Here is a 10,162-nt window from a genome sequence, read left to right as displayed (position 1 = left end):
CAGTGCAAACATAGGCTCAGTGAAAATCTTATTTTAGACTTTTTAGATGTATTTGAATCTGTGACTAAAACGGGACACTGAGTATGTACAAAACAATGTGTATCTTTTGATAATCAAATAGATCTCCAAACTACAAATATAGCTCAAAGAATTAGATTAGGTTTACGTAGTTGTAAAACATTTTTTTCTGTACGTCGAGCATGACACAACCTCAAGGTGATTTGACATCATGGGAATAAAGGAAATGTTTATAAAGCAGATGATTAAAAAACACAGCTAAGGCCTAAATCTCACATAAAGTCTTTTGGAAAGGATTATCTATTGATACCTAATGTGAGAATTACAACAAAGTGAGGCATCACTTTCATATTATGGTTCTCAGTAGTGTAACAGTTGTCCTGAAGATGTGAGTTTACACATTCATAAAAGCAAACCAAGATAAATGTTTTTGACATTTAGATTAATTTCATTTTATTTATTGTAATAAGTTAAATCTTTGAATTTTACTATTATTAGATGTATTCTCTCTTGCTTTGTTGAAATAATTTGAACATTCATGATGCATCTATTTATAATGTATTGTACTTTAATGTATTGTATTTTGCTCATGGTAGTAATAATATTGGGAGATAATGTTTTAAAATTTTATTCAAAATTGCAATATGTATTTGTTATTATTTTAAGATTTTACTGTATATTTTTGTACGCATTCCATTTTGCTTGTTTATTTTCACATTGAGCCTGTCATTTCTAATAAATAAAAAAATACGTTTTTAGATGTTAAATTTTAAATGTGAAAAATGTTACTGTATTCTCTGAAAAATCCATAATCATTTATAATTTATGTTTTGTCACTTAGAACAAGCTGACAAATATGTTGTTTTTTAATGTTTTGTTTATTTTCATGAACATTGATATTTTTAAACCAGAGAAACACAATGCCCTGGTAAGTACGCATGTAAAACATGTTAAATATGAAAAGAGAAAAGGCATGCACTTGTTTATGACATCATTTTCTTAAAGATATTAAGTCTGAGAAAGAAGAGGAAAATTTTAATAGACCTGGGAACAAAAGGTAAAATATTGAGCTCTCTTCTTGGTCTTCTCTTTTTTTGACTTTGTTAGCTGTATCGCTATTTTAATTGACTTCATTTGTTCAAACCTGCATAGTTGGACATTTCAAGCCAACTACATATGCATCTACCTGCAAGAGGACGGCCCTCAAAATAAAACAGAGCAAAATCCTTTTTTTCCTGGTTGACATTTTAATGCAGTGCTGCTGTACATCGCCTGACATTGTGCATTTTTAGATTATCCTCCTTTGAAACCTGCCAGATCCTGGCTGGCTTTAGATTATTGACTCGAGCCAAAGGAAACTGCTCCTGATTGCTGCTCTGCAGCTTGATGAGAATAGCTCCAGCCAATCAATGCGTCCATTTGTAAGGTAAACTCTAATTGGAAATTGTTGCCATTTGCATCTGAACTCAGAGCAGAACCGGCGACTGACACAGCGGAGCCAGAAAGTGCTCATGGCAAAAACCAGATAAGTCATTTGTTATCTCCCTCATAAAGAAAAATCAAACAGATTCCTCAGCTTATGTGTCTCCCTGTTTCCTCAATATATAGCCTGTTTAATTGTGTTCGCCAGCTGAAACGCTCTCAGCTTTTGAGGTTTCGTTCGTCATCAGAGAAATACAGCTGCTCCAATCCGCTTATCAATGTGTGTCTCTGTGATGTTCCCATGGAAACTGTGTTTACTGCCCCACAGTGTTCTAAAAATGGTTCCAAAAATGATAAGAGAGCTGGTGAGAAGACAGGAGCAGAGAGATGTGATGAACAGTGACAATGACTGACACTTTGACAGCTCTAAACCACTGCATATTGTCTTTGTTAAACAAGAGTTTTTACTCGCATTATTTAGACTCAAAATTATTTTCTCATCGCAGTCCAACTAATTTTGTAAAGGGTTTAAGAAATTAGTCCACTAGAAATATCTTTTCCACTCGACTTTATAAATCTTATTGGGAACTTGGCTCAATAGGCTTTGTTAGCGGATGAGCACAAGCTAGAACTACAAATTGCAAATCGAAAATGAGATTGACCTCATGTCAGCCTATGCTCAGTATGAAGTCTAAATAACGGGATAAAAAAAAGTCAGCAAACGTCTTCATTTAAAAAAAATTGTCCTGAACAAGAAAATGCTTTATATGTGTTTCTTTTTTTGTTCCTGTAATTATTGTTACTAAATGACTATGAAAACAATGTGTTAAATGTGTTTGGACTTTTTAAGTATATCTGCTTTTTCAGCAATAAAAACAAATATGTGCATGTAAATCATGCAAATGTAATACAGTAATGAGTTCATAGATGACAGAGTTTCCCATGTTCCCATGGAAATGGCCTTTGGGCTAAATTTATTAAATAATATTAATTTGAACTTTAAAAAAAGAAAATTTGTTTATTTTTTTAATAGCTCTTATCATTTGGTAACAATCATTATCTGAATTTCTGGATTATGCTCCTTAATGTTTTATTAGTCACAAAGCAAAACATTTTTAGATTATAATGGTGGAAATGCTTTTGCTTTTGATAAGAGAAAAGATGGGGGTGTTTTATTTTAAATTGTGTCAATTAAAGCTCTGACCTCTGAATTATAAAGAGGAAAGAATACAACAGATGTGGAAAACCTTTTAACTTTATTTTGATCAAATGTATACTGTACTGATGAAAAGTATTCATGAACTTTGAGAGGCTTTACATTACCTCACATTACAACATATTTAATGTATTTTACTTGGATTGTGTAAGGACTGCATGAGAAAGACTATACAATAGCGCATGATTAATGAAATAGAAAGAAACAGATGTATGGTTTACAGATGTACTTAGATCTGACAAATGTGACATGCATATGTATTTAGCTCCCTTTGATTCACACATTAAAAGAAATAAAATCTGGTGCAATCAATTGCCTGAAAAAGTCAGTTTTGAACATCTCACAGAGCACTTTTCAATATGCCTCATGAAAACGGAACGGCTGAAAACCATGCAGTACATGGCCATCTGCAGACTGACTGACCAATAAGGAGAATATTAATCACAGAAGTAAACAAGAGGTTATGTGCTTCAGGAGAGCCCTAGGCGGGTTAACCTGTTAACAGAAAGGCTTGTATGGCGGTAAAAAGAAAGTCACTGTTAAAGGGAAACTAGAAGAGGTTCTTTTGACAAAACAAACATGTTGAAGAAGGTCACAGCATTGACAATGTAGGGCAAAAATGTAGCTTTTTGGCTTTATGCGAAATGATAAAGGTCATGGTAGAAAACTACCATGACCGACTGCCCTCAAAGTGACATATGGTGGTAGAAGCATCACACTGTGAGGATGCACTTCTTCAGCATGAACAGGGAAACTGATCAGAGTAAACAGAAAGGTAGTTGAAGCTCAATATAGGTTAATACTATTTAAAAACTGTTGGATCCTGACTTGAGACTGTTCACCTTCCAAATACTATTAACATACAGCCAGAATCACACGAGATGATTTGTTAGACTGGCCCAGTCAAAGTCTATTAAGCATTTGTTCATATCTGCTCTCTGTCCAAAATTATGGAACCTAATCTATTTTACAAAGAAGAATTGGGGAGAAATTAGACTTTAGACATGCAAAGCTGGTAGAAATATGCATGTCAAGACTTACAACTCTATAGTGGGTTTATAAATATTCACTCATAGGACATAATAACTTGTAAAAAACGAAAAGAAGAACTAAGGCTGGTCCAATTCCTAAAATATTCATACTGCATCTGCGTCTACATGAGCACTCAAAAGCGTTTCTTTTAAAATCACAGCATGAATTTGTTACTGGTATTGATTTTTTTTTACTGAAATCTTATGATCCCTTGTATAACTGTATCAAGAAGAACCAATTACAGCAGCTTGATTTCCAGTTTTATAGATCAGGCCCAGTTTTCCCCTTTGTCAATGTAAATACATCCATTTCATATCTTTGTGCTCCCATCTGATTCTTCCATTTTATACTTGTAAACAAACCATTTTTAATACATTTACTTAATGTATTAAAGTAAATGTAATGCATGTAATGCAACTTATTCAAATAAACTCTGCATGCATAAGTTTATTTCTCTGTGTAGGTAAATACTTTCATGCTGTTATCAAGCTCAACAGTGACAAAAATGCACATTCTGACATGTAATTTAATTTAATTTTACAACATTTTATGAAACCTTTGTATTCCACCCCCAACCTTATAATCAGGATAGCAGCCTCCCTTGCCGCTATTCTAACGTCAGTAATAATAAATATTTGGAGAAGATATTGAATAACATTTTCTTGTGGAAGTCTGAAGTTTAATAATACCAGTTAATTTTAGCAGAATTTGAGCAACTTTGGGTGGCTAAACTCTGTGATTACACAGTAGAATAATGCCAGTCTTTTCATTGTCAGTGTTCCTATTCTTTTTTAAATACATCACTTTATAAAAAGAAATGGCAACAAAATAATATCCTATGTCCCAAATGCATTTACTAAGTAAAATCAATTGCAACATAGAAGGGCATAAAAGTGTATAAACTATTTTAGAGTTGATGCATGCCACATATTTAGTCATGAGACACTGATATTCACCACATCTCAGTCAGAAAGCTGAAATATGCCATTTTAAATGTTTAATGAATTTAATGTGTCTAAGACGGATACCAAGTCACTTTCTGTATGAATGGATCAGCTGCTTTCTTAAATTAAACCAGCTTCATTTGATTGCTACAGCCGCCTTTAATGTGTTCCCTCATTAGACAAGCAGCACTCTAGATAATTTCATGCAAACATAACATATCATATGTTCAACCTACAAGCTTTTCGACCGTCTCCCTGCACATACTGCACTGTATGATATGAACTATGATGTCCATCAGCTTGTTTTTACACAGCTGTTTGGCTAAGGAACCATTTATATTTGAAAGTATTACTCGTGAGATGATTTTCCTCACCACAGTAATATAGATGCGTAAATTCAACAATTATAAATATTTACCAGCGTACTCTGCATTCTGGAGATTAGTTTTTCCATTAGTATCTTTATTTAAAATAAAATGCTGCACAGCTAGTGTCCCTCTTGCGGGTAATTGGTCCCAAAACACACATCTAAGCTCCTATGAAAGGGGCAAAATAAATTGATGGAAACCAGTTAAGCAATTGAATTGCATTCAGTCTTCAATGCATTCTTGCATCACTTTGACAGCTGCACAGCGAGACAAGCCTGCAAGCTACAAATAGATAAACTGTTAGCCAGTGTCAACATGGAAGCAGACGCTGGCTGGATATGAAAAAAATGATGTGCATTTGTGCTTCTTTTGGGGTTTGGGTGACTGCACAGACACGGCAGCTCAGGGGAGACATCCCAACATGAAGAAATGTGACAAATTTGCTGTCGCTTGAACAATAATTGCTTAAACAGCTGGACAACATTGTTAAGTGCATAAGGTGATTTTCTTTTTTTGCATTTGTTTTGGCATTGCTTATGTCTTTTTTAAGCTGCAGGAATGTGTAAAGACTGGGTGGATGTGCAGGATGTATGGGAGGTCTAGACAGAGGATCAGTGGTTTTTCAGTGCTCGGTGATGAGGAAAGGCTTTGTGACTGACAGAGCGCTCCCACTGATAAGGGAGAGCTGTGATTGGCAGATGAGCCACAGTGAAGACCACCACAGCTCCCATCCATTTAGCCTCCGGGAGGGACACAGCGAAAAAAGCACCAGCATCCCCATAAGCTTATTGGGTGTGCGTACACCTTGTGCTCTCCATGACCTTACTGCTTCAGTGCTGCATCTAGAAAACAATCAAAAAATATTGAACATATGTCTCTGTTGCAGCTATGATGTAAGAGCTGTATAATCTAACCGAGTTTATCGTTCTCTTGTGTGCCACAGACGCCTGAAAATAGCTTCATTTTGCCTCGACAGAGAGCTTATGATAATTGCATTGGGGGTTTTGGCACTGGAGGATTCTCAAATCCTCCCCGACTCTTTAAAAATTCCTTCATTAAATCCCGCACATTCATCCATTCCACCTCCACCACATATTACTGCTCTGTATCCCTGCTAGGCCTAGGACCAGTTCCATGAGTTGAGTTATAGAGCAAAAAAGTCATTAAGTAGGATAAAGATACAAAGAATCGATGGAGCAATGGATTCTCTGCAGCTTTCAATTGTCTCCAGTCCAGTACACAGGAGCATCAGGGTGTTAAAGCCTGCTTATTGTTTCCAGGTGAGCTCTCCGGTCCGTCAACAACCTCCCAGTAACTGAGCAGAGATCGATGACTGTTCAGCTGTTTTGTACATACAGCACATGATAAATTTTCTTCAAACAGGAGCTGCTGGGATGATTTCAGCTATGAGAAGTACTTTTTTTTTTTTCTTACGTCACTACAATTACAACTGTAATGCCCTGTCACCTTTAGTATGTTGGCTCTATTCTCAGTCAGGTGTGAGAATCTACTGCAGTCGGACTAAATGCAACAGGTGAACTATGTTATTGGCATTCAAAATGTGAATTTTAAATATTTAGAACAAAACCTCTAAAATGTAACATTTGAAACAGTTCTTTGTGATAGTAACACTCTATTGCAACAAACATGTTTTGTGCAGCGTCTTAAGCATTCTTTCTTTTTTTTTTTTACCAAGGTTTTGAATTATTAATACATTACTTTGTATCCATCAACTAATTTGTACATTAGTTGATGGATTAATTCTTCCACCTGAGCTGTGGCGCTCAGAAGCTTCTCCAGTGTTACCATAGACCTCTGGGTTGCTTCTCTGATTAATTGATCTTGTTATGTCACATCATGCATAATAAGGTTAAGTTACACTTTTATGTTTCCTATTTAACTAGGGGACTTCTGGTAGCTTTGAGTTTTGAATTTTGAGTAAAGGGGTTGAGCACAGGTTGTCACAAACTTCAGATTTTAGTCATTTTGCTCCTGTTTCACAATTATGCGCAACTTTGTGTTGGCCTATTGCAGAAACCCTAAAAATACATTGAAGTTTGAGGTTGTAACTTGACAAAAAGTTTTCAATGCATGAGCACTTTATCAAGCCACCACATTGTGTAGCCAAACTACCTATCCTTTTTTTGTGGTGTGTGGGCAGCTCCATAACATGCTAAGATTTTAATAGCTATGTGAGAACAGACAAGCACTTCCAGTTGAAAGAATAGCTGTGCTTTTATTCCCTCCTTTCACAAAGAAATAGGAAGGCAAGCATCCATCTCTCCCCTCATTAACACACACATTCAACTTGTTCTTCTTTAATTATTTGACCCACCTGGCCCGAAGTCTTTCCTCATGGAAACTAATGGCCAATTGAAGCGCCGGTGGGCTGTCATGACACAAAGATGTGCCAACTGCAGCTGTCTTAGAAAGGAGAATAAGGCACTTGGGTGCAAAGATGACTGTCTCTTATCAGATAGAAATGTATTCATTAGAGAAGATTTCTGGTTTTAAATATGTTATTTTTGCCATCGTCCTGACACCGTGACATTTGAGCCATCTACACATAAAGATGGTGACGGTGCTGCCCCACATAACTGGCAAGATAAGGTTTGTTTTTTTAATCAAAAGCAAAGAATTTGTTGAATAATTAACTTGGGCATTAAGCATTTATGCTTGGGAACATGCCTTAGAAGAAGCAATGCTCACAGCTTCTGTTGACACACAGATGTTATATCCCCATATGAGGTGAAAAAAAATCCAACATTTTCAAGCATGAGAGCCATTCTGACACTTGTAATTCTGTCAGAGAGAGGAAGATTACTTCACCTCAGGCAGGGATGATCTGCTAACTGGACAATAACCAAGAATCAGGCTGAAACGTAATGTTGCCCGGGGCATGTGGCAGCGGTGAAGCATGAGAGGTGTCAAGAGGAGTCTCACAGCACAATGCTTGTGGTTGGGTAGTTATGAATGAAATTATGATTTTTTTCTCCCCTCAGTTCTCTCTATAAACTGCCAGGTTAAAAACAATTCAACTTGGGTTATGTTGTTTCCTGGGTTGTTTCAACGTCTGTTTAAACACAGCTCAATGCTTTATTTTTTAATACTAAAAGGTAGGTTTAAGGAACCAACATTAATTCAAGCAAAGAGTGGTATGAAAACAAGAACTCATAAGCAAAAAATATTCATTGGTACATCTTCTATTTCTTCTGTGTTCTTGTAGGAGAGTCTCTCTGTATGTGCCAACAACTGTAACTATGCCTCCGCAAAATTCTTTCATTATTTTTATCTAACTTATTATGAACAAACAGTTGTATTTGTAGTGGAAAAATGTTTCCCTATTAAGCCCTTTAAATCATTCTTAAGAACAATTTACTCTTGATTTACTATGCTTCTTCTGAAGAAGTAAAGTTTCTAGTGTAAGCTCACAGTTCCTCCAGGTTTTTGGTAATTGTTGCTGCTGCTAGTCTGAAGGAGCTGACTGGCGAACGTGCGGGGGAGAGATGCTCTGTGAGGTGAAAGCTCGGCTGGAGACTGAAGCGACAAGTAGGAGCTTTGTGAGAGCAAGCGTTTCAGGTCTCCCTGGGCAATCATTCAGGTTCAAGGATTTCTCAAACAAGTATGAAAGACTCAAAGCAACACTCCGGGTATGTTTTTGATGAGAGAATAACATTATATCATTACGCAAAGGTAAAAGAAAAAGTCAATCTTTCATCCCCCTTTTACAAAACCTAATAACGCTAGTAAATTTAAAGACTAGTTAAATGAATCAATTGAGTCAATCAACATTTTACATGTTTACAGACTCAGCAAGACAGAAGCATGTGGCACGTATGAGAGTGGAGATTTGATTGTGAAAACATTGAGGAACTTGCAGAACCAAAGGTTAAACAACTAGAAACCACGGGGAGAACAAAAGCAGAATGCAGCGATGAGCAATGAAACCATGGAGATCAAGTAGGTAGGAGGAGTGATAATAGGCAGAGAAACCAGGTGAGAACAGTCAACGCAATGCAGAGCAGCTGGAGGAGAATGCAGGGATCTGAGGGGAGGATGACTAATAAGAGAGGCTGAACGGAAACACATCGAACTATTTCAGACTTAAAAGTCAGGCTCACTTTTAAGAGTTAGTTCTGACTCAAAATTCAGAACTAATTCTGACTTAGAATCAGTGACTTAAAAGTCTAAACCAAAATGCGCTGAGAATAAGACACAAGAAAGAACATAAAGTTATATATATATTATTTTTTAAATATGGTATATTTACTGAATGCTATAATATTGTAAATTTTTATACTGACCCACACCTTTAGCTAATAGTTGCTACTAAGCTGAAAGATGCATTTTTTTTGTTGAAAACTGAGAACAGAGTGTTTGGTCTAAACTACCCAACACCTGTCCAAACAGCCTCAGCCTAACATCAACCTAGAATTTGGGTTGAAGAAATAACCAAGCAGTCATTGTGTGTGTAACTTTAGCTGCTTCCTCCACAGCACATACGTGTTTGTGTGGAGTGACTCATTCACGCCTGTGGTCCAAGAAGCCTCTGAAACCCACTCATATTCCGAAAACTGTCAGCTCTCACACCCAACCTCAGTATTGATACGTCAGGTTTGCATGCATACAAACTAGAACTAAAATTACTTAGTCTCTGTGATGGTGGCCCACTAAACCTGAGCTCCTCCAGCCTGAGGCTTCTGCATATTTCCTGTCGTCTGCATCAGTGACAGCCAGTCGGCTCTCCTCCGTCTCACTCTGGGAGGCCAACCTTTTAGCATTTCCAGCGATGTGCCTTGGAAATCTGTTTCCAGGGCAACTGGAGTAGCAAATACTCTCAGAGTGGCTTCTCACTGGTGTGTTCTTTGTTTATACCACACATATATATATATCTGTGAGGATGCCTTGAATCATAGCACAAAAGGGCCACAATCCAAGACATTCATAATCTGACAAATACATATTTCCATGATGGATGAAATAAAACTATTATAAATTCATTAACTAATTTTTTTTTAAAAGTGTCAGTCTTTATGGAAAGGAGCGAAATATGCATGAATGGATGAATGAATGAATGAATGAATGAATGAATGAATGAATGAATGAATGAATGAATGAATGAATGAATTGACTTTATGTCAAAAGCATATATCTTACTTAAG

Source organism: Xiphophorus hellerii, chromosome 7 (assembly GCF_003331165.1).
Source record: "Xiphophorus hellerii strain 12219 chromosome 7, Xiphophorus_hellerii-4.1, whole genome shotgun sequence".
NCBI classification, from domain to species: Eukaryota; Metazoa; Chordata; class Actinopteri; order Cyprinodontiformes; family Poeciliidae; genus Xiphophorus; species Xiphophorus hellerii.
Note: the sequence above shows the minus strand (reverse complement) of the source record.